Source organism: Trichoplusia ni, chromosome 8 (assembly GCF_003590095.1).
Source record: "Trichoplusia ni isolate ovarian cell line Hi5 chromosome 8, tn1, whole genome shotgun sequence".
Classification (NCBI taxonomy): Eukaryota; Metazoa; Arthropoda; class Insecta; order Lepidoptera; family Noctuidae; genus Trichoplusia; species Trichoplusia ni.
In genome coordinates, this window is record NC_039485.1 from 11,820,243 (window position 1) to 11,843,842 (window position 23,600).

At 33.9% G+C, this 23,600-nt stretch overlaps 1 protein-coding gene across 2 annotated transcripts in view; it reads left to right on the top strand.

Annotated features, from left to right (window-relative positions):
• LOC113496318 (protein artichoke) overlaps nucleotides 1-23,600 on the top strand; it is a 43,648-nt gene that overhangs the window by 14,134 nt on the left and 5,914 nt on the right. For both annotated transcript variants that reach the window (XM_026875478.1, XM_026875479.1), the window contains exon 2: nucleotides 17,275-17,316. The gene's annotated coding sequence lies outside the window, so the exon portion shown is untranslated. The remainder of the gene's footprint in view (nucleotides 1-17,274; nucleotides 17,317-23,600) is intronic.

The window sequence follows — 23,600 nt, forward strand, 5'->3', positions numbered from 1 at the left end:
CAAATACGGCTCACACTTCACCGTATTTTTGTTAACAACAAAATGTCTATAGCATACACTTTTCGCGATTGAATTCTCGTAAAGAAAAATCCAAACGGCAAAAAACATTTCTACTTTTATGAACCAACATGACCTGATCGAATCAATATATGTGATTTCGGTTTAAGTAAATTTGAAACTGGTCGGAATCGTCCTCTAACAAAACACGAATCGTCATCGATATTATTGAAGATAACATTTTACGTAACTATGAGTTCATTTAAATAATTTTGCATCTAACGCACGTACCACATGGTTATTAATTGAGGTCTTGCGTTAATAAGTTACGATGCCACTGGACGTGTCTGATCTCATCTGGTGGAGTAATGCTTCGTTTAGACTATGCACTGGCTTCTTATTTGAAATCTTATTGATGTACAACTTGTGTGTTGTCTAAGTTCTAACCGGCAGCAGGCTGCTGACGAGGCACCCTCTAGATTTTTAAGGCGTATGGCTGGCACATGATGGTGTTGATTCTATTGATATCAAAAGTCCTTCTGTACGAACATAGAATGGAAAGATTTTATACCTCTACGATTGCCTATGATCCAGTAATATTTGACTACATCTCGTACTTTGAAATTAGAGTGCAACTGTGTTCACAACCATTGTTCAGTTGAAATATCACTTCAGCAAGCAGACATCATACATATGTACATACATATACTTATTAGCGTGAAAACGATATGAGAAATACACTGTGTACACTAAATAGATAAACAATTGTATTCGCTTACTCAACAATATTTTTGAAAAAAAGAACAGTAATATGTAACGGCAAGTTCTTAGGACAGTTGTCTAGTAGTGCGAACGCAGCTTAACGCTACATAAGTAATCCAATGCCAACGTTCGTTCGTCCAATTGATTTATTTTAGTCGATGACGAGACTCAGGCAGTAGCACACAGCTTCAATGGTTCAAGGACAGCTAAGGTGGAGTTATTATCGCCTGTCAGCTAAGGACGGAGCGGGCATTGGTATTTATTGACGAATTGCTTGTTGCTAAGACACGTCCCTTCTTAAATTATATACCTAGTTAGTAATTATTTTTCAGTAAATTTCTACCAAGTTACTCTGCTAATATGTAAGTTACGCACTTTTTTTCTTATAAAAGTTTTAGTTTATAAGCATCTTTTAATACTTCGTAATAACCAAGTTAAACGAGGTCGCGTCAAAAACAACTAGCAACCCTCCTTCCTGTGCGGTTAAAAATAAACTTGAAACCTCAATTCAGTTTACCTACCCTCGCTCTCAGATAAGCTTTAAGTGGCACTTGAAAACGTCGCCATTTTTTTGCTCTTGTTATTGCTTTAGCTATAATAATTAATTATGTAATATTTTGTGTTTGTTTTTTTTTAAAGAATAACGACATTAACATTTGAATTTAATTTGATAGAACAAGAAATAAAAATAATAATTCGAATTCAAATTGTTGCGAGGGTCAACTGTTCCAAATTTAAATAATACTTTCAAAAAAGTATGCAATGTCAGTTGCTGGCTGTTTCTTTAGTTCCAAGACCTTTTTATAGTTTTGATGATCTATTACAATGTCCATGTTCAGGTATTTTAGTTGTGAACATGAACAATATTATCTAGTAACCAAACTATACCGCGACGGCTTTATCACGCGGCGATAACACTCGCTATCTTTTGTTTTATCAGCGCAAACAAATAACACTGATCAGTTAATGTACTTTCAACGACGCTCACCTATTGCGGTTCATTTAGGTCTATACGAGTATTTAAGTTGGTAATCGTAATAAATATTATCATCCAGGTATATTGTCTTAAAACATGATCAAGTGTCTAATTAATATTCAAATCGCGAAAGGGAAAAGTAATACAAATTGAGATACAACGTACTGGTGGTATTCAAGAACAAACTACTGACAAATACTTTTTTGTAGCTCTATAAAAAATTATCAAGAAGTACGTACCTTTTGACGTCAATAGTCGCCAACACTCCATAGATAGATTAACAAATAAGTACACGTTTTACAAAGTTGTCAATTAATCAACCTACGATTCGGATTTTGAATGCTAAATTGGGCCGCCATAGTTAGGAAGGGGGCGTGGTTAGGCGACAGATAATAAATTATTAAGAATAATGTTTTTGGATTAAACATTCAATGCGCGAAGTCAGGAAGATGTATGATAAGGTTGGCAGTACTTGGTGCCTTTTGATTTAAACACGACACACGGCGCTCAAATGCTTCCATGCATTATTACGTGTGCCCTTGGATTCCTTATTTGGTACTTACTAAGTTGCCACTGCGCACTTGGCGGTAAACTGTGCTTAGTTTTGTCTCATTATTTTCTCCACTTAATTTTTTTATATTATGTCTTATAAGTTGAAACGATTTAAATATTGACCAAATGTCTTACTGATCGCAAGTCATAGGTGATTAATTAATGAAGATGTCGATCAGCTTTTTGGAAATGGAGATTTCTTTCTTTTAGCTTTAAAAGGCATTTACGAGTTACTAATACTTATCAATCCAAACAGGATTCGAATAAACAAGAACAATAGCTTTTCCTATTCAGTTGGAAGTTTTACAATTGGCGTGGGAGCGTTCGCCTATTAGGACCACACGCCATAGAAATCTTACCTATTTAATAGAAGAATGTAGACATTTTATTATATCGTATAAATCTTACACTACAAAGGATTAGAAACGGGGTAACTGTTGTATGATACTTATGTTGTGATAAATGCGAATGTGGGGTCTAAAGTGGGACACCCTGGGGTCTTCGTACTTGGCGGTCTACACACGGTGAGTCAGTTAACAAAACCTTATAATAAATTTCTCTAGCGTCTAACAGGCGCCACTCGTAAAGCGAGTTTATAACAAAACAGTTACAACAATACCGTATTTTGAATTTCCTTATTCAGAGAAAACTATTAAAAGACAAATAAGCAAGTTAGACTTTAAAACGTGGCTGGTTAATGAATGGACGAAATCGGAGAAAAATTAAATACAGGACGGAACTTAAAAAAAGATAATCAAAAAGTTTGAGAGCTCATTAAATCTCGATCGATTTTCAAATGTCACTGACATTGCATCGCGATGACGTCACGAATTTTGAATTTCGTTCCAAAGTTTGGGATGACTCATCGTATGCAAAAGCCTTGATTGAAAATTTTGATACTTTTTGGTGAACTAAAATAACCCGCATATGGGTAAGTTTAGCTTAGCTTAGGTTACGTATTTGTCATACCAGAAAACATTGGAGATTATATGAAATTCTTTAGTCAATATCTGTAAACCACCATGATTAAAAATACAATCTATGAGTAAATACTTGATCGACAAATAAAGACTAAGGTAGAGAGGCCCTTCGTACACAAGTATTTGAAGGTCTACCTAGTTCATTATTGCAGTTGTGGGAGCGGGACAGCACATTACACAGCATATAGCGCTGTCTCTCTTTTACATCGGTGGCAATTGGTTCTTTGACACCCTGAAATACAGTAATACCATAATTATACTGATTAAAAAGACTGTTATTGATAGTTGTCAATTTAATAGGTTTTTAAGAATACTTAGTAAGACTTTGACATTGACTTTTACCTGATTCTGTCACCAGCAGTGTCAATGTCATGTGGAAACAATTTCATAGCAGCCATTTTTCTGGGTGATAGGAAAATAAAAATGATTATAGTATTGTTTATTATTAATAAACTATTTACGAACTTTAACGAATACAGTTAAAAAAACATAAAAGCTTCTGAAATGCTGAACATAATTTGAAATACTGTATTCTCGTTTTGCGCGCGCGTTAGTCGTAAACTAAAATAACTTTATTGTGGTTAGAATTTTTATTGGTATGAAACTGATAACAATGACCTAGATAAAATACTTGAATGAAATATACAATACGTTGGCTTCAATCGTCTTGCGTATGAAGATATAGAATTGAATACTAACCTCTTTTAAAAACCTTCTTAAACAGATTCGAACGCGTTTTGTTTACACCGTTTCTGAACAGTGAAATTAGCAATTTCCTCTAAAAGAACCGGTCGAGTACAAGTCTTACTCCTGATAATACCGAACATGAATAACGAGAAAAAAAAATACCCATCAAATTCATGACCGCACCAACCGTTCCTTAACTGCGATTATGATCTTGCAAGAGAAGTACATAATTCGTCAAAATTTAAACTGTCTATCTTTCACATTCACAGTAAATTTTCAGATTTGAGACAAACGGACAGATATCAGAACCTCAGTACCTAATAGGCTTAATTTTATGCTATTTAGGTACGGTATCCTATCAGTATTCAGTTATAGACTATTATATAAATTGAAGTACCTATTACATAGACAAGAGGCATGTTTTATTACATTGATCAGTTGAAGTGTTGATCACTTAGTTGCCAGTCCTAAGATATCTCGAAACACGAAACATAGAGTGTCTCTTTATCTCGACTAACTCGCCTCAATTGAAGGAAATTGGTTTAGAATGGCGTTTACGGCCAATGAATAAGGTTTACTGATGCGGAATAGGTTTTATACCTATATATAAATTTATATACGTATAGGCACAGTGCCTCACAGGTTTTCCCATCGTTTCGCTTGATTCATATAAATCGTAGCTTATGATGTCATGTCCCTCTTGAGTTTATTTCGATATTTTATACCTATTTTTATCGGATTTAAAATATTTTTTGTCTCGTTTCATATCGAATATTATTGCTAGGGCAACATCTTCTAATATGTTACAGTTAAAATAGTTCTGCTGTAAAATAAATGGTCCTATCTATTTAGGTTTATTACTCTCTAGAACTACATAACATCTTGTAATATTCGTATATTCTATTTATAAACACCAATACCTAGACGGTAGACCTTCTGATTATTTTCAATACGCCTTAAAGTTACATTGCAAGCGTGGAAACAAACAGCGCAATACGCGATATATAGTGGCATCTCTTTTACACGCCTTCAATAATATTGCTTGAAGCAATGATGGCAAGCAGTCTGATGTTACTGCCGCATTTTTTTTTAAGAACGACACGCTTTTGTGCTTTCTTTTACTTGGTTCGATAATCCCTATTCACCAATAAAGTCTTCATTTGTTTTTATAAAACAAAGAAAAGAAAATGTTCTTTTGTTTAAAAGGTTCGAAATTCGCAATGCCCGTGTTTATCAATGCGCACAATTGTCACGTAAGTCTTGTATGATATTATTTCCGTGAATTGCATACAATTGATTTGTTATGGTACGAATTTTAATTTAGATCGCGTTACAAGTTTTTTTTATGAAGTCATGTAGGTTGAGTACGGTCAGCAAAAAAAGTTGAACAGAATCATCTTTACTAAACAGAAAAAAACAAGAAATAGGTTTTTTCTAATATGGCTATTGTTTTCTTTTTTGAGACTTTCGCAACTAAGAATTTTGCACTTTTTTCATAGTAATACTAATTCTTTATGTTTATCGACTTTTCTGCTAACCTTATCCACATACATTTCAAGGATCAGTTGTGGCGTTAATGAATGTTTCGTCCCTGACCGCAATGTTAACATAATGATGCTTGGATTAATTTTTCATAATGTTCCAGAACATTTAATTTGATGAATCGTCAATAAAACAAGCCTGTTGAGAACGAACAATTGAATGAGATCCAGAGATTGGTCACATTTTTAATTCATAATGAATTAAAGCATTTTTAATACTGTAAAGTTATATTACTTTGTGATGTTCGACGATGTTTATCTGTCTATGCTTAACACAAAACTGTTTGAAATTGCGAATTCATACTTTTTTAATGTCTATTTTCGTTTAAGTTTATTTTGCAACAAGACAACAGCAATTCATTGAATTTGCTAATTGTTTAAGAAGAAAATGTATGACAAGCATTTGTGTGATCCAAGAATGCTTGTCCTGGCTGGAATGTTTGAGGATTCCCCCGCGACACTAGGATAAAATTCCTCATGCGAGAGTTGTTTTTCTGAATTAATAAACAAAAAGTTAAACATAATATAGTATAGTATCTCGGTCAATTTTGCAACGAGACACCATCAAGTCATTGAATTTGCGAATAGTTTTAAAAAAATCTGACAGAGTTGACTTTTTCTGACTGTACCAACGATCAGACAAAGTAATAAAGGCCAATACAAACACGTCGCCATTTTATGGTCGCGCACATCGTTAATTTTACGCCATCTCTGGCTTTCATGGCAACATCCTATAGCCATGCGATGCGACCTATATTGACATTATAAAATGGCGTCCATCATGGAGTAACGAAGAAAATACGTACCTATAGTTAATAATGCTGTTTTAGAAAAACATACAACAGAAAGAAATAGCATTTCATCAAACCTGAAGTTATTGAGGTAACAAACATAAAATAAGAACAAAATACAGGCAGAATTGAGAACCTCCTCCATTTTTGGAATCGGTTAATAAATTAGATACCTCTACTTGATTTGTTGGGCATTTTACTAAGTATTAAACTTAGTAACCTTAATCGTTATTTATGAAATTTCAATCTGTCTATCTGTTACGGTTGTAGATATAGCCTGGAGATGAACGGAGGAATTACGTAGTAGGAAAGGGTTCCGTTTAACCTTTGAGTATGGAAGCCCAAATAACTCGATATCTATTAACACAATAGTGGATACTGTTGAGACGTAATAATATTAAATTAGTTAACTAACAATCAAGTGAAACAAAACTCATTAACATAAATTAAATATTTATTTACTCAAAAAAGTAAAGCAATATTCAGTAATGGCAATAATTATTATACTGCAAATTAGCGATCGTTGCAAATTGATTATTTATATAGTTCTAGTTATTTTATGTGAAACTAATGATAGTAATTTGCTTTCAACCATGTATTTTGTTTACTTTTTCAAAAAGAATTGAAGAAATATCACTTGAGTAAAGAAACTGGTTTCTATAATTATCATGATTAAATAAATTTGAATTACAATTAAATCTTTAACTTTTTTGTGTAAATAATAGAAAGGTTTACCTTTGCCCATAAAGCGAATGCTTATAGCAGACCAAAGCGTGTCGAAACTTAACCCATACCATAAACGAGATACGACTGTATTTAAAACCAAATAAACTTTAACGCTGTACTCCACAGCTTAGCAGAAAGTACGTACTTACTTTCAGTTCACCACACCTTATGTACAAGTATATGACTAACTCTGTCTCTGAAAAGTTGTCACGAATTAATGGTAGACTAAAATAAAAGTAAACAATCATGTGACGTTTGATGGATCAAACCATTCATTCGAGTTTTTTTTTTAATAAACGACTCCCGCAGTAAGGTATTGAATCCTTGTGTCGCGATGGTTTCACAAACATACAAATCACATGCACAAGGGCATCCATATTTTTCACAAATAATTTTTTGTGATTTAGACATCTATATCTTTCTGCACGTATTTTGAAATCTGTGAAATATCACGACACAAGCATGACTTGCTCAGTACGGGAGTCGTTATTAAGAAAGAGCATTGTAGAGTTGACACAGCACCACAGTCCCTAATAACCTTTCGATACAGTTCAATGTCCCGTTATATCTAACACTATATACTGATTATTGTATAGTTTACAATGTCGCTCCATGTTCCACGATTTATGGTGCCGTGGCATTTATGGACACAATGAAACGTATAGCCTATGCGGTATGACGGAAATGTAATGTTCGTTTGCTCAAACTTGTGTAAAACTGTTCCTTATAGTGATTGGGTATTAATAGCTTGGTTTGAAATAGAAAGGGTGGAGAGGCATTTGTCGTGCAGAAGTATGAAAGGGTTATGTACAAATCGGCTAAAGAAAGAATACTCGGTTAGGTAACAAATGTATGATAGTAACAATATTAGTATATTGTTAAACCGGCAATATATTAAATCGTCTGTGAAAATGTCAACTGTCAACTATTACACCTCCCGAGATAGACCTGGTGACAGAAGAACAGTCGGACTGTTCTCCCCATTTTTTACGGAATCTTAAAAAATATGATAAAAATACTTGATTAAGGTCCAAAGAGTTTCTCTAAATCATATCTCTAAAAGAGATCTTTAAATCTATTATTATAATATCAGCTGTGGAAAGAGACGCGAATTCGACGCATTGCAGAATGCAGTCACGACTAGAAAACTTAAAAACCGCTTTGCTTTATAGACTGATCTATACCATGATAGGAGCTGAACCTATGATGTAATTGACGATTTTAGGATCAATTTTACATGTTGAACTATCTGAACTGAACTTTGCAGCGCTCAGCGTTCCAATATTTTATGATATTTGAGTATTGAGCCATTTATCCGAACTATCTTCGACGCATTACATAATTTTGTACTAATAGTTCTATGATTTACACTCCTAGTAGCGTTCTCCATAACTTCTGTTAAACGGGATTGTAATAGCTTATTTATGAGACCAATTCGAAATAACTTGGCTACTTATTGTGTCGTTACTAATAGATTATAACAGCATTCCAGTCTGCGATCTGGTCTAAAGTTAGGAAGTAGTAGACCAAAGATAATTTGTAAGATGAGATAAGAGGGAGATTTTGACTGTTTATTGCCAGTATCGGCTTTCAAAATAACAAGCTTACCTTCGATTGCGAGGCCTACCGCGACGTTTTAAAATAATATTATAAGGGTTGTGGAAAAGAGATGCCAAACATTATAATATTATTTTAAGACGAGTGTGGTAAACTCTATTATTATCAAAAATCTAAATCAAGATCAAAACGCAGGTGTTTTTGTTAAAATTCAAAGTGAATTCACATCGAAAATGTCGCGCTTATTAACTAGCGAAAATCAACAACTAACAAAGTCACAGCAAATCACAAGCAGAAACGTGAAGTTGCAATATTTTCTGTACTAATTGCCTGTAATAATTACTGTCTAGTTAAGAGCAGTACAAAATAATTGGTACCGAGAATCCGTCGCCGTTGGACAGGAAACGCAAGGGAGTGAATTGCACCTCAACTGTGACGGACGGACCAACAAAGCGCTTTTTATTTTTATATTCATGTGTATAGAAATTACCGTTTTTGTTCCGTCACTCTTTTGTTTTGTGTGCCTTTGAAAAGTTTGACTTTTGTTAGACAATATAAAATTGAAAACACTACGAAACACGATGATGATTTTTTAAATTCTTGATAGTATTATGTACTCAATCGAATTTAGAATCGACTTTAATCCAGGTCGCTATTTAAAGTACTAGTCAGATAAAGAGATATATGGTATCAAAAGTATTTTACCAGTACGAATTGCTAAGCGATTTCCATAATTAAATGTCGCAAAAGCAGTGACAAACTAAAGACGAGAATGATGATAAGAAATACTAAGTAAATGATACAAATTACAACACAAGCTGAAGCACTAAAAGAACAAAAACTCTTTACTTAAACTACAATAATATTATTAATACAGTCTATAATTAGCGAACACATGCAAGGGAATGTTGATGTAAAATGATTCCTTCATTTCTTGGGCTTATAAGCAAATTCTGTGGTTTACACACGAACTCACGCCTCTGGCCCAGTTGCCGGCGCTGTTGTTTGGGGAAACCGGATTATTTGCAACGAAACATTGTTTTAATATCCTTAGGATTCGAAAGTCAAATTCGCGATTTAAAGGAGTTTGTATGCTTCAACTTTTGGAACAGACTATAAGCGATAGTCTTTTGTTTTCATCAGTAAATTAAGTGTTTATTTTTTTTTGTAGAAAAAATGGCTTTTATCTTTTATAAGTGCTAGTATATTGTTGTGTAGGTTAAGGTATATTTTATTGAATACAAGAGATGCTTAAAAAAAGTGAACCTGTTTTTCATTCAAAATGTGAAAAATCCCGGTTTTATCTATATTTAAATCTTTTAATGATGCCAGTTACCCAGTTAGTTAGTAATATAATTTTATTACGTTTTGTTCAATCATATTTTTATAACCTCTGACGACCTGAATGAGGTGAAATATTATTCTGCCATTGTAGAGTTCTTTTGTGAGAACGTAGTAATGGGTTTTTAATTATGCTGTAGGATGATGTCAATTGTCACAAATTATATGGGACAGGTTTATAATGTTGTACGTACAAGTTTAAATAATTCGCGGAAACAATCAATTTTATTTCAGTGATAATTATTTGAGATCCAAAAGCCTGCCACCGCTCCTTAAAGTTATGTTCTTGAAATTGTGCAAGAGAGATGCCACTCTATGTCGTGTAGTGCGTTGTCCCGCCATAATATTACTTAAAGAGGTGGTCTTATATCTGCAGGCGAAATTGGGACTATTGAATTTTACTTATTACAAAAGATTTAACGGTTTCCTCATCTGTATTTATCATGATTAGCCCGACTAGTTTCGGACCTAACCGGAGTCCTTAATTATGAGTTGGCACGACTGCGTGGCAGGAGTCGAGTTCCACTTAATGTATGAACATACTCACGAATGTTTCAATAAAAATACAATTTTACATTTCATACGCGTTACGATGCCGTACTTTGCTTAAAGCTGAAAAGAATGCCTATTTTTTAATTCAAACTTTAATAAGGAGAGTAAATAGCTGAAAATTACAATAACCTACGTACAATCCAACAAAAATAAAATAATATCTATTTAGTAGAAAAAACCTTATTTGCGGTTTAAAATACTGATAAGTAACACCACAACTAATTTGGTACATAGGTACTTTTTCTTCTTCTCAACACAACCATGTTGTCATACAACATCTAATGTTGTCAAAATTATACCCAAGTTAATGACAGGACTACAAAGTAACGCACATCCTTCAAACAGAAAAAAGCATAAAACCTTTGTAGAAGACATGAATATTTAAATTACATCACGAATTACCGAGAATTTCTTTAACAAAAAGGTTGAAATATAAATAAAACCGCTGTAAATTAAAGTAATTAAGGCTTATAGCCTCATACGAGTATCGTATTTCTGGCTATACAGCGTCTGTCTCGAACGCAAACAGGTTTGTCGGGTAGCTACTGGTACAAGTACGGACAGATGTTCCTGCACCCACCTGGTTGTATATTCATACTTTTTCATACATTTTCGCTTCTTACTACACTTATTAGATACAAGGACTCCACATGTAGGTCATGTAAACTGCATAATTTATCTTTGACGGCAAATATTTGTGAGCAACGCTGGAAAATTTTGTGATAATGTTTTATGCTCTTTCAAATACATTCTTGAGGTGCTGGTTGTTTAAGAAGATTTAAAAAAGAAATAATTGTTCTGAAATTCGTAAAAAATGCGAAATAAGGTATGGAGCGTTTGGTAGGTAGATAGCTGATATTATAAGTCGTTTTATTTAAATTTTCACGCTCCCCAACAGGTTACCATCAATTTAATTACTTTGCCATTAATTAATACTTATTAAAAGGTAAAAGTAACCTTAAAAAAATAGCTACAAATTACTTAAAATTGAGTTCAGCAGCAGTTTATAAAACTGAATAACAATAAGCTAGTAAATAGGCATATAGATGACAATAGAAACCGCAATAACAAAATCGAACAATACACAAGAATTAACAGACCAACAGGACTACGAAAACCAGGTCCTCGATCAAACCGAATCAAACGACAAACAATCCGCCGCGACATTCATTAGCATTTATTTAGGTAATAATATATTTGAGGCAGCCACCTGGCCGCCGATGTAACGTGATCATGCCGAAATACCACTCTATTATGTTACGTTTCGCGACAAGATTTATAAAGAACAGGTGTATTCACCAGCAGGTAAACTAAACATTTACACCACATATGAGATATACTATAACAAACCGAGGCTGAACATATGACTATTATAGGAGCGACACTTACCAAGTGACGTACAAAAAATCTTTTGTCTCTACATTTAACTTGAAGATGACAAGGACAGCGAAATGTCGCTCTTAGGTGACACTTAGGGAAACATTTGGCTATGCGTTCGATTTTATGTTTAGCAAAGTGTAGTGTAAGCATGTGTGACAATAAGTCTCAATGTATTGCAATGGGTGTTGACTAGAAAACTAAAAATGACGATAGAAGTCTCTATCAAAGTTTTATCAAATTAAGATAATTATTTCAGTCTTACATTCAACTATCCCGCAACATAGTTTTAGAGTAAATATACTTAGTGTCACAACAAGGTATCCAAGTACACATAAACGTAGTTCAATACAATGAATGGATGACATGTGCGTTGTCGAAACAGATGGCTCTACATAATTTATAACGGTATAACTGTAAATGTGTTAAAATAATGTTAACACTTGGAAATAAATAGTGACCGTATAATAACGATCATAAATTATCATCGAATTCTCATTCACTGAAATATTTTGCTGTTATTTGAATTGGAGCCAAAGTATTTCCGAACTATTTGGATTAAACATCTCAATAGACATTGTTAGACATCCTGATTCTGACTCAAGTTTATTTACATGGTAAAAATAGACCAACTCAATATGCGAATATGATTATTTCAGATCTTTCAGTTAAACAGTTTGCATTATTTTGTGTAACTCTATCCTAGTTTATAAGTTTATCATGTTACAAAAAAATAGATAAACGGTTTTTTGGCAAGACATGGTAAATATGGTAATGTTCGGTCTTTCGGCTTCCAGTTTCAATTACCATAGCTCTTCTTTTAAAATTAAAAATCCGACATAACTTACTCATCATTTGATTTCAATGCGATAATAGTTCATTTTCATGACTTTGAAATGCCTATGACTTTAAGCACACCTATTTACAAGGTCAGTAATCTGATGTCATGTCATATCACATGTGTTTGTTCAAACGCGTGTACTTCAAAAAACACGAGAAATCAAGAAAGTCCTTCGATTGCGGGAAATGTGGGCGGATTGGGGTGTTGTCCATTGTATTTTGACCTTCAAAAAGTGCGTCTCGGTATTCTTGTTTTAATGACTTGTTTTTTTTCAACTAAGGTCTACCGAACTCTTTCCAAAACCTTTAACTATGAAAGTGTGAAATATAATATGAATCAATACATTCTTCAAGTCAATAACACAATGTAATAGAACAAAACACACAATTTGTAGTCATACAGTTACAAACGACCGTCAGTGAGTCAACTTACAAGTATTTACCTACATATGTACCTTATTTTCAAAACACTGACTTATGTGTTTATGAAACATATATTTTGTGTTCCAACACTGAAAGTGCACCTATTCTTACATGAAACGTTCGAGAACATTCGTTGTGAAAACAATCTTCTCTTTACAAGTTAGAATTGTTATGTAATTTGAGTTAAAAGTTTTCGCGATAGATTCAGGTTTCATTGTGCAATGGACTATGGAGGGTTATATACTTCTCATGAATTGGTATATTAGACAAAAATCACTCGAGACAACGGCAGTTTTCCAGAAAGACATTTTCTCGCCTGGTCTATTTGCCTCTACAGTCAACAATTACAAAAACTTCATGACACTTAAGAGTGACAGTTAACTCCGTGTCGATCTTAGAGACGACTGTAAGACTATTTGAATGATATTTATATTATCTTAAAATATACTATCTGAATCAGCAATAGAATTTCTGGTGTACTGGAATATTATGTGTCAGATACTACCCTGCCATTGGACTTTACTTTTGCCTTCTATGTTTGGTCACCTATTAGAAATGTATGGAATATTCTTCCGTAGAATATGATTCAGTCATAGACGTATATTTGTCACCAACGTCCAGATAAATTACGTTTCCCCAGCTCAAAAACCTCTGGATCCAGCAATCACATAATGCATTATTATTTAATAAAGCGAGATAGTCTTAGGTAACATAAGTTAATCTAAAAACGGTACCGACGCACTGTAAACTTAAAGGTAATTGTTTGAAATTGCCAGCCGGTAATGAGCAAGCGTCATCAAAGCTCATTCCGACTCTGTATGAGGGCTGTGCCCTGAGCACTTACACGTATTAAACGTACTTAGATATATCAGGGAACTGCAAAAACATATAAACGAAACATTTCCAGATTTCTTTTTAATTAATTCTTCGTAATTTTGTCAAACTTTTTTTATTCGTGATTGCATCTGTGGTCATGTAAGTCATGATGTTAAAGTGGGGCTGAAGTGATCATTCCCTTAGCTTAATGTGGCTTTCACACAAAGTTATGTAGATAATGTATTGTTGATCAGCGATCCAGATATTTGAAAATGAATCTTTCATTCGTTTAATATTTTCTGTGAAATCGAACCTCCTCAAATCATAATTAGGATCCAGCAATCAAAGACACTAAAATTTACGTCTGAGTATTCTTCTGATAGTCTTAAAAAGGAAAACTGTACAATTAATGCTAACACAACCTTTATATAAGCGTAGTTGACAGTAAAAAATACATAAAAACCTACGGCTAAGTATTTCTATAGGTTTTCCTGCCCAGTAACAAACAGCTCAGTTTCCGTCATAAAAACTTAGAATAAAACCTCATTTCCTACACCTTATTGGTTTCTTAGCTACTAAACGCAGGTCTCGAGTAACTTTATCTTCTATCAAGGTTAAATTAAAGAATTGTTTCTGTTTGACAACTTCTAACTGTAGTACGTCGATGTAAAAATGTTGAAAATGTTTTCAACTTACGTACAATACCTCTCTCGAGGTATGCGGTCTTAAAACAGAATTGTGGAATTGTGGAAGAGAGACAAGGATACATCCTTGCCTGCCGTCTCGGTTCCACAATAACAGCTCTGGTTTACGATATTACAGGTTCACAGCGCAAGCATTGTTCTGCACACAAAATGGCATCCAAATATAGAGTCGAAACTTTGTTGAGGTGTGACGTCAGAACATAAAAACTAGGCACTTGACAGTAACCAAAGCGGTCTAGACGAATAATAGGCAGCCTTTTATGTCTGCACGACCATTTGACCAGGCACAATGCCTTCGTTTGTTAACAATGAATCAACAAACCAACAAACGGAACATCTAACAGATCCTACACTCAATCAATTTATTGATTTCCGTTGCAACTGTAATTTACTCATACGTTATTCACGAATTTGAAATTAAACAATGAATAAAAAGCATTTTGTTGTTAGTGTCGTGGTGGTTTCGTTTTATACGTAAAATTGCATATACGAGGTGCAGGTTCGATCCCAACGTAGGTAAAGTACCATGGGTACTTAAAAAAAAACATTAGTAATTTCTCGGTATTTTTCGGTTTTGTGTTGTTTAAATTAATTATTAAATTCTAAACAGCATTGTTTCTATCACAAAGTACCGTAATAAGTGATGAAATATTGTTATGATTACAATTAAGACCAATAACAATGTCTGTCTGTTTGTTAGGCTTTAACCTTAATCTTTTGTTTGGTCAAGTTTTGTGACGATTTTATTTCTATAAAGAATAAGAATAAAAATAATTGTACATTGCAACTAACGAAGTGAAGAACAATAATATTTTAAATCTGTTATCTAATTTGGGCTACCTGGAATCAGCCCACACCGTATGCATTATGATAGTAATAAAAATTCAAAAATAAAGTGACGTAACTAGTCAAAATACACCCAAAATCAGGTCTAAAATCTCAGGCACCAAAATGAATGTATTCCAGTGTAGCACACCGGGGTCCTATTACCCCACTTACAAATTAAACTGAAGTGAAACCGTTGCAATTGTGGGAACGAGACAGCGCTCTACACGACAAAGAACGGTTTCTCGCTTCCACACTTACATTGAGACGTGGTAGGTCCACTGACCATTTTCGTAGAGTATTAACTGTAGGCAAAGGCGTCCATTATAATTCATGTCGCGGTAAGATTTAACGTCCTTATTCAACATTCAAGGCGAGACAACGTTTCGGACGCAAGTTTAAGCTAATTGTCATTGGCATGTGATGTCTATGCTCTATGATCAATAAGTTTAGTATATAATGATGCACGAATAGCTGAATGGTTGATGTCACCATGCCAAATTCACTGAGTGCGACGTTTCACAGTGAGAGGTTCGATCCCCGCTTAGGACAAGCGTTTGTGTGATTCGCGAAAGCTTGTCCTGCGTTTTCTTTTTCTTTTTTCTTATAAACAATGATAGTCATTATATTATCTAAATTACTTTTAAAGTTGTTTAGTTTGTAGTTGTGTTATGTAACTATTTCAATGTGACATTCGAAAATCTTCATGTGTTGTAGGCAATCTTGATTGTACCTACATCTTTTGTAAACGAGGTAATTTGACAAGGTTTTGTTCTCACCGTGTGTAAATTAAATTATTTTTTGACAGTCCTGTAATTTGGTCTTGAGGCTTCAATACATTTGAACAATCAGCGTTAGCGCATGTAAAAATGTCATTTGTCAAGGCACCTAAAAAAAAAACAGTTTTTATTGCACCTTATTTTGCAGTTAATAGCAATTTTCCAATAATATTCAAATCATGTCACCTCAATAACAAAATAAATGACAAATATTTTTTCGAAGTCTTTACTTTCTATAGCAACTAACTTGAAAACGGGTTAAGTAGGACAATATTCTCAGTATGACAACCACAGTGCTGCCCCACAAGTGATTAGTCAGGAACTGGCGACCGCAAGACACCCGTGCTTCCTTTACACATTAAAAATGTACTTCATCGAATGAAGGTGCATTTAAACGACTAATTCACTAAACAACATCCGCGTACGAAAAATGACACGCTTAAGTCTTCGGAACTCATAGACAGTCCAGTAATTTAATAAAACGTATAACGGAAATGGTCGTTTCTCCTATATATTCCTCTACAACGTAACTATTTTCGTTTCTCATGTACATAAATTCTATGAATGCGTAATGAAATTTCGTTTCATGTTCCTTGCTACGACGCAGCATAGCCAGACTAGAACAAGTCTTAGTACTTGCCTGGCCACGCCTACCGCGCGCTCGACTATCTATGTCGATACACCGATATACCATTCTCGATTCTACTCGATTGTAGTTATAGCAATCGATATAGTAATCGGATCGGATCGGTGGTCGGTACATCATTTGGCCAGTGACCCATGCCATCTGTTTCATTACAGTTCAGATTTGTTCAATGCATGATTTTATATTTGTAACTGTCGATTGTTTGTTCGTTCTGCCTTCTAGATTCATTGACATGACATTGTGTATATGTAAATAAGTTTCATTTCAAAATGGATCTTATTTTTACCTGTATTTGATTGAATATTCGGTGCACTGCTTCAGGAAACGACAACTTATTTAACAATTTGAAAATAGTTTTTTTTGTAATTGACATTTCTTTAACTTTTTGTGTTCTTGTTACAGATTTTATCTGACGAGTGCTTGGATAGGTGAACAAGGTCATAGGTACGTAACTCTTCATACTATTATATTACACATTTAAACATAGCGTACAGGTTAAAATGCCGTCGCCAATGATGAACGAACTCACATAAACGCGCTTACTCAAAGCCGTTGTATCCAAAGTTCAGTCACGATGTATTTTCTTTGAAATAATTACAAATTAACTAGGCATTATCGGCATGAATTCTTAGAGTAAGGTAAACCTACCACCTTGTCAATATATTTCTTCAAAAAAAACGTATTGTCTCACTGTTGCATTGCATTGGAAATATACATACGATGCCATAATGGCTTTAAAAAAGTATGTTGTCCAGACCACTGCAAAGTAAAATCACTTCTTAAAAGTCAATCCTGGATTCTATCCCCCAATATTAATAGACTACTAAGAAATGAAAACTTCACTGACATCAATTGGTACCTACTACAATGAAGTCTAAACAAAAGACCATCAACCATATTACATATCCATGACTATGTAACGAAATGCGCAATTTGCAAATAAAACAATAAACAAATCATAAAGGAATCTCAATTGTTCTAGGACATATTATATGCATAACATGTAACATACATTTCTACCAAGTTATCATTTAGCTTGTGACTTTGTACTATTATCTAGGAAAATGACTGTTGCAATTCGTATTAGCATATTAAATGGCGTTGCGCGTCAGGAAAAATGGAAAACGGGTTTTCCGGAACGCAATCTGACACTTACGTATCGTATTTCCATCTATGGTATAATAATAGGGAATTTACAAAACCTAGTCCGTATCACACACACGTACAGCGCCAAGGCACGTCTGAGGCAAATGTTGTGGAAATGAGTACCTATTTTTTGCCTTCTCCTGGTCCTTGATGGAGTCAGACATACAAAATTGCAAAAGAAAATGTTCAAAGCGGTGTATATTCACCAATACTCTAGCCTCTGAAATTGAGTACTCGAGGTGTATAACTAGATATACACCGGCCTGTGAGAGTTGCACTCCAAATAAAAACTACTGGGCCCCGATTCTGTTATTTTACAATGGCCGATGAATTAATGGCAATTGGATTAAATTTGAATATAATTCCAATTCTCTTAAGCATTTTGCCAATAAAATAATTGGAAGTTAATTGAATTAACCTTGAGTGTACCACCCTGTACTAAATTTCCAATTACTCTGTAGAAAAATGCTTAAGAGAATACGAAAATTGTCATTTTAAGGTAAATTTCATTCATTCATCTCACATAGTAAATAGCAGAATTGGGGCCCTGAGCCAAACTTAATGTAATTTTTATGGTATTAAATGACAGCTATTTCAATTAAAAAAGAATTAACAATATCGGTTCATCTAGTCCAAAGCTCTGAGGTAACAAACAAAACAAATTAAAACACACGATTTGGGAATGTTATCCATTTCGAATTCGGAAGAAAATATCTGCAACTTTATTTTAAAAGATTAGTTTTATCGCCATTGTGTTATAGTTCTGATTTAATGCCGCCTATAAAATTGTTGTATCGTCCTAATATCTTAAAGCACCTGGATTTGAGTTATTCATTAATATTTACATATAATTAAATAGCATTTATATTACACCTAAAGGTAGGGACACTTAAAGGTAGGAACATAAAATAATAATTATTCCAATAGCGATTAAGAAACTTAATTAATTAACAGTGTTTACGAGCTAAAAGGTAATTTATGTTTTTGTTATTTCTAACGTAGAGCATAGATGCTTTATGCAACAACATCTTTATGATGATCATTATGCAACAATAACAAGACAATTGCAAACTTGTATATTTAAGCAATTTTGACATAAAATACATAGTCACGCATTCACATATAACTCCCTTATTTACCTAAATAAAATGTCCAGGTACCCGTTTAATTACGAGACTGTATTTAAGTAATTATTGAACGACTTGTTTTTATATTCTCTTTAAGGAAACTCACTGTTCAAACTGAATGATGCTTGAGATACCATACATTGTTTTGTGTTTAAATAATATTGTGCAAAAATGTCATTAGTTAAAAATGCGCAATGTGTAATACATGAGCAATATGTTGTAAATGAAATCGCAAGTCGAACTGTCATGAATATGCGATACTTCGAATTGTCGACAATGTCGCGAATTTGATTAAATACTAGCTCCTAAAATGATCCTACGGGGACATAAAATCGGATCAAAACTATGCTCTGCGTTAATCCTGTTTATAAACTATCTATGTACCAAGTTTCGTCTAAATCCGTCTGCTGTTTGAATGATGGAGGAACAAACACCCATACATACAAACTTAAAAAAAAAAGAAACCCTATGATAACCCTAACTTTACCATAAAAATGTACAATTAAAAATCATGCTGCTGTATTATGTTTCTCCTTATTGAAAAATTGCAGCATTACAATTAAATCTAAACTTACAAATTGTTGCAGAAATCTTACAATCAAAACAATTGATAGTTTAGAAATCGTAAATTTTATTTAACATGCATTATGCAATAGAGTTGCGATTTCGTCATACGCAGAATTATATGCGGTTACAAAAGAATTGTTACCTTAGACTGTGAAGAAAGACGTTATCGATAAATAGATAATAGTGTTAATGTAAATTAAAGATATAAGGAGTTCTGCTATCTACATATAATACTGGTTAACTTTGGTTAACTTATAATAGTCGCGGAATCTTTTCTTGAAAAGTAATCTTTGACGTAAAGTTTAATGATGGAACAAGTTATTGAGTTTTTGTAGGTCGATAGATATGTTTTGTCATGTTACTGGATTATACTAAAATCTAAAAGATTTTATACAAACATGGATTATTTCAAATCAACTTTATCAAGAAATTGAAACTTTTCTATGCATGCAAGAAACTTGCATTTCACCCTAGTCGAGATTTAACAAATTTTTTGGTTCCCAATTACCTCTATTGTAAACTTTTTACCTCAGTACAATTAAATTCCGAGAGAGCATATAAAGCCTGTGCTTCGTTAAATTTAAATTATCTGTTAATGAGTAAATAACCATAAATCATCACCTCTCTTAATTGTTTTCCAAATGCTAGTTACAAATACTTCAACTCTCAAATGACGTTAGTAAAAATTAGTAAAGTAATTATGGGTAGTTAAAGAGTCATAATACAGAGATATAACATACCCCACTTGTGCGCACTTACACAATATTATATCATGCGAAAACCACCATCGTGGCATCATGATAATTTGCATCTATGACTCATGGAGATGAAAACTAGGTTTCAACATGCGAATAAACTTTTTTTTGCGTAAACGAACCTTCCAATCTCGATCTGATTTAATTGAACAACTTCGTCAGCTGACGCGGTGTAATCATTACTTTTTTTTTGTTATATTGCACTTTCCCTAAGAGCTTACCGCCATGTTTTAATTACCTAATATTGACACAATCACAATGATAATAAAATTTTAAATTAGGAAACAATTTTTCATAATCTTAAATGCCTTTCCCCATTCTTCCGCTAACCGAAAGTGACAGAACATTTTTACTTATGCATTCTTTTATGCGTCATATTAACACCAAGTAAATAACCTCATTTCATCCATTACGCAATCCATCTTTTTACTCAGATATCCTTAGTAAACATTATCAATACAAACTCCATCTAGTCCTATTTCAACAAACAACTTTCCAACCTACCTGTTTGTTTGTTCGATAGATACTAAATCACGCCTGACCTGCGCTGTAGATGAATAGAAATTATGGATAAGCGGAATATTCTGGAAACTTTCACCAAGTCTCCCCTTTCAAGAGTGTCAAGTTACATGAACTCTGTTCGTTTATAGGTCACCATCTATTTCCTATCTCGTAAGGTCAGAGTATGTAAATAATAATACAATTAACGTAATTATAGATAGAAAATACAGACGTCATGCGTTTACTGGGTTTCCCCAAGACCTCAGTCACACGCAATGTCAGTTTCATTTGAATTCTTTTTCTGTGACGTCACGAGGTTATTTGGGTCAGTATTATAGAAATATGCCTGTCTGTCTAAGCCTCAACCGTGCATTATTGCACGCACTATCACGTCATAAGTCAGCCCCACCGGCAATTGTATGCAAACTACATCATTTATCTAACGATCGTTTTAATATGCAGTGTCGCTACGAAGTCGCTTTCGGTATCGCTTATTTGATATTGTTCGTCAGGCGCGGTAACTAGGGATGGGCTTATAATATCCGAGTTTATATCCGCGTCACACTTTACTGTGCTTGACAACTATGACGTAGGATTATAAGGAAAACGGTCAATGACGAAATAAATCATACGTATTTACAGCTGGTATTGACATTCTTATTTATATCAAATTTGTTCCATTCCGTAGGTGTAAACTTGAAAAAAAAAAGACTTGTAAATGTGGCTTCAGAAATTCGGAAAACTCCGAACACCACTTTACATTGCCGGATAAACTATTGTTTAATTTATATTATAGTGTAGGTTAATGTGGAAGTCATTGTTTAGAAATAATTAAACATTTTAGAAAAACAGGCAAATATGGAACTAGATTGTATATCCTAAAATTACTCATTAAGAGCTTGGATCATCAGATGATATCATCAGAGTATCAAGAGCTTGGGCGATCAAGAGAAACTGTCAAACGCCTTGTCCCAATTTGATCATATATGGATCTTCAATATAAACCCGATAATAATCTACAACTCCCCTTAAGGTTGTCATGGAAAGCTTGAAGGTATTTGCGACGTTGAAACTATACGTCTTCAAATAAGAAGTGTACGTTTGGGTCATAAATCACAGACAATTTAATGCTAGAAATTTATTGGCAACACACCGAACTAAATGGTACTAGAACTAAAAGTACTAAGACTAAGTACCGGAGTTTATGTCACGTAGGAAATGGAGCTGTTGTTACGAGTTTCTCAAAAATAGAAATTTGTAGCTTGACTAGATGTCCCAGCAAGCGTTGTTCTGACACAAGTTCGTTATAACGGGCATAACGAATTTGTATGGCAAAACAACGCAATAAAAAAAAAGGGTTATGAAAAATAGATGTTTACCTATTCTCAGACCGACGTACGAATATGGACACATAAATACTTAAGAATCGGTCGAGCCCTTTCGGAGGAGTTCAATTTTGTATACCGTGTCACGAAAATTTTATATATTAGAAGAAGTCGTTAAAAAAAAACATCAAATGTTTTCTAAGAACTCTCAATAAGCTTTTACGATATCAAGCGTAACTAAAATGGTAATATCCAGTACAATGGTCCCATCATATTTGCTTAGTGCAACTAGGGACAAACTACCTGTGGGACAGGTAACATCGTGACAACGTCCAAGCCTTAAGTTACGTTAACGCTTCGAAGAAATACAATAAAGTCGTTGAATCAGAACGTTGAACAATTAATGTGTTCGACAAAACGACACAATCACAAAGTTACTGATGACCGAGGTATAAGTGGCAACTGGAAGGTGTTGTTTTGGTTTGTACGGACAATAACGCTTCATACGGAAGATTACTTTTAGTGATCCGGAATAAGTGTAAAAATCCTTAATTATATTGTAGAACAGTTGAAGAATTGTCAACCATGAGATTGTACTGTTAGTAGTTGTTATTACATAGTGAATACGGTATTGCAAAATTAACATCGGTGACCAACCAGAGCCTAACAACATTTTACGTGGCCCAGGAAACTAAACTAAATTCCCTCCATACATTAAAATGACCACAAGAACGTCACTTTAATTCAACTTCTTTATTTATTTTTTGTACTTTGGATATAATAAAAAGAAAGAATATTACATTAAATTCGTACATCTGCGTTGTGCAGATGTTACTGGCCAGTTTCCACCTCAGGTGTTATGAATACTGATTCTATTTGAATAAAGAACTTATCATTCGGCGATGCAGGTGGGTAGCGGAAAAGGCATAGCGTGTTCAACAAGTATTTATTTTTAATTTATTTTTGGGCCGGACTTGGGGGCTCACAATAATTTTTAAACTATTACTAAAGTTAGCGTGGAAGAGGGATGCCGTTCTACATCGTTCAATGTTCCGTTTCGCTTCTGCAACTGCGACAGAATTATTTTAGTAGGTGGTAGTATGCCTCCAGGCCATGCTTTAAGTGTAGGCGTATCGATTTAGAATTATAATTTGAGATCTAAGTGACCTTTCGTGATGAGCAGCAATCAAAATGTGTCTGGATTTTTTGGTATTCAGATCGGAAACTTAATATTATAGTTACAAATACGATTTAAACTCGTATAAGGAAATATTAAAATAATATACAGCTGGAGATAACTTAGCATA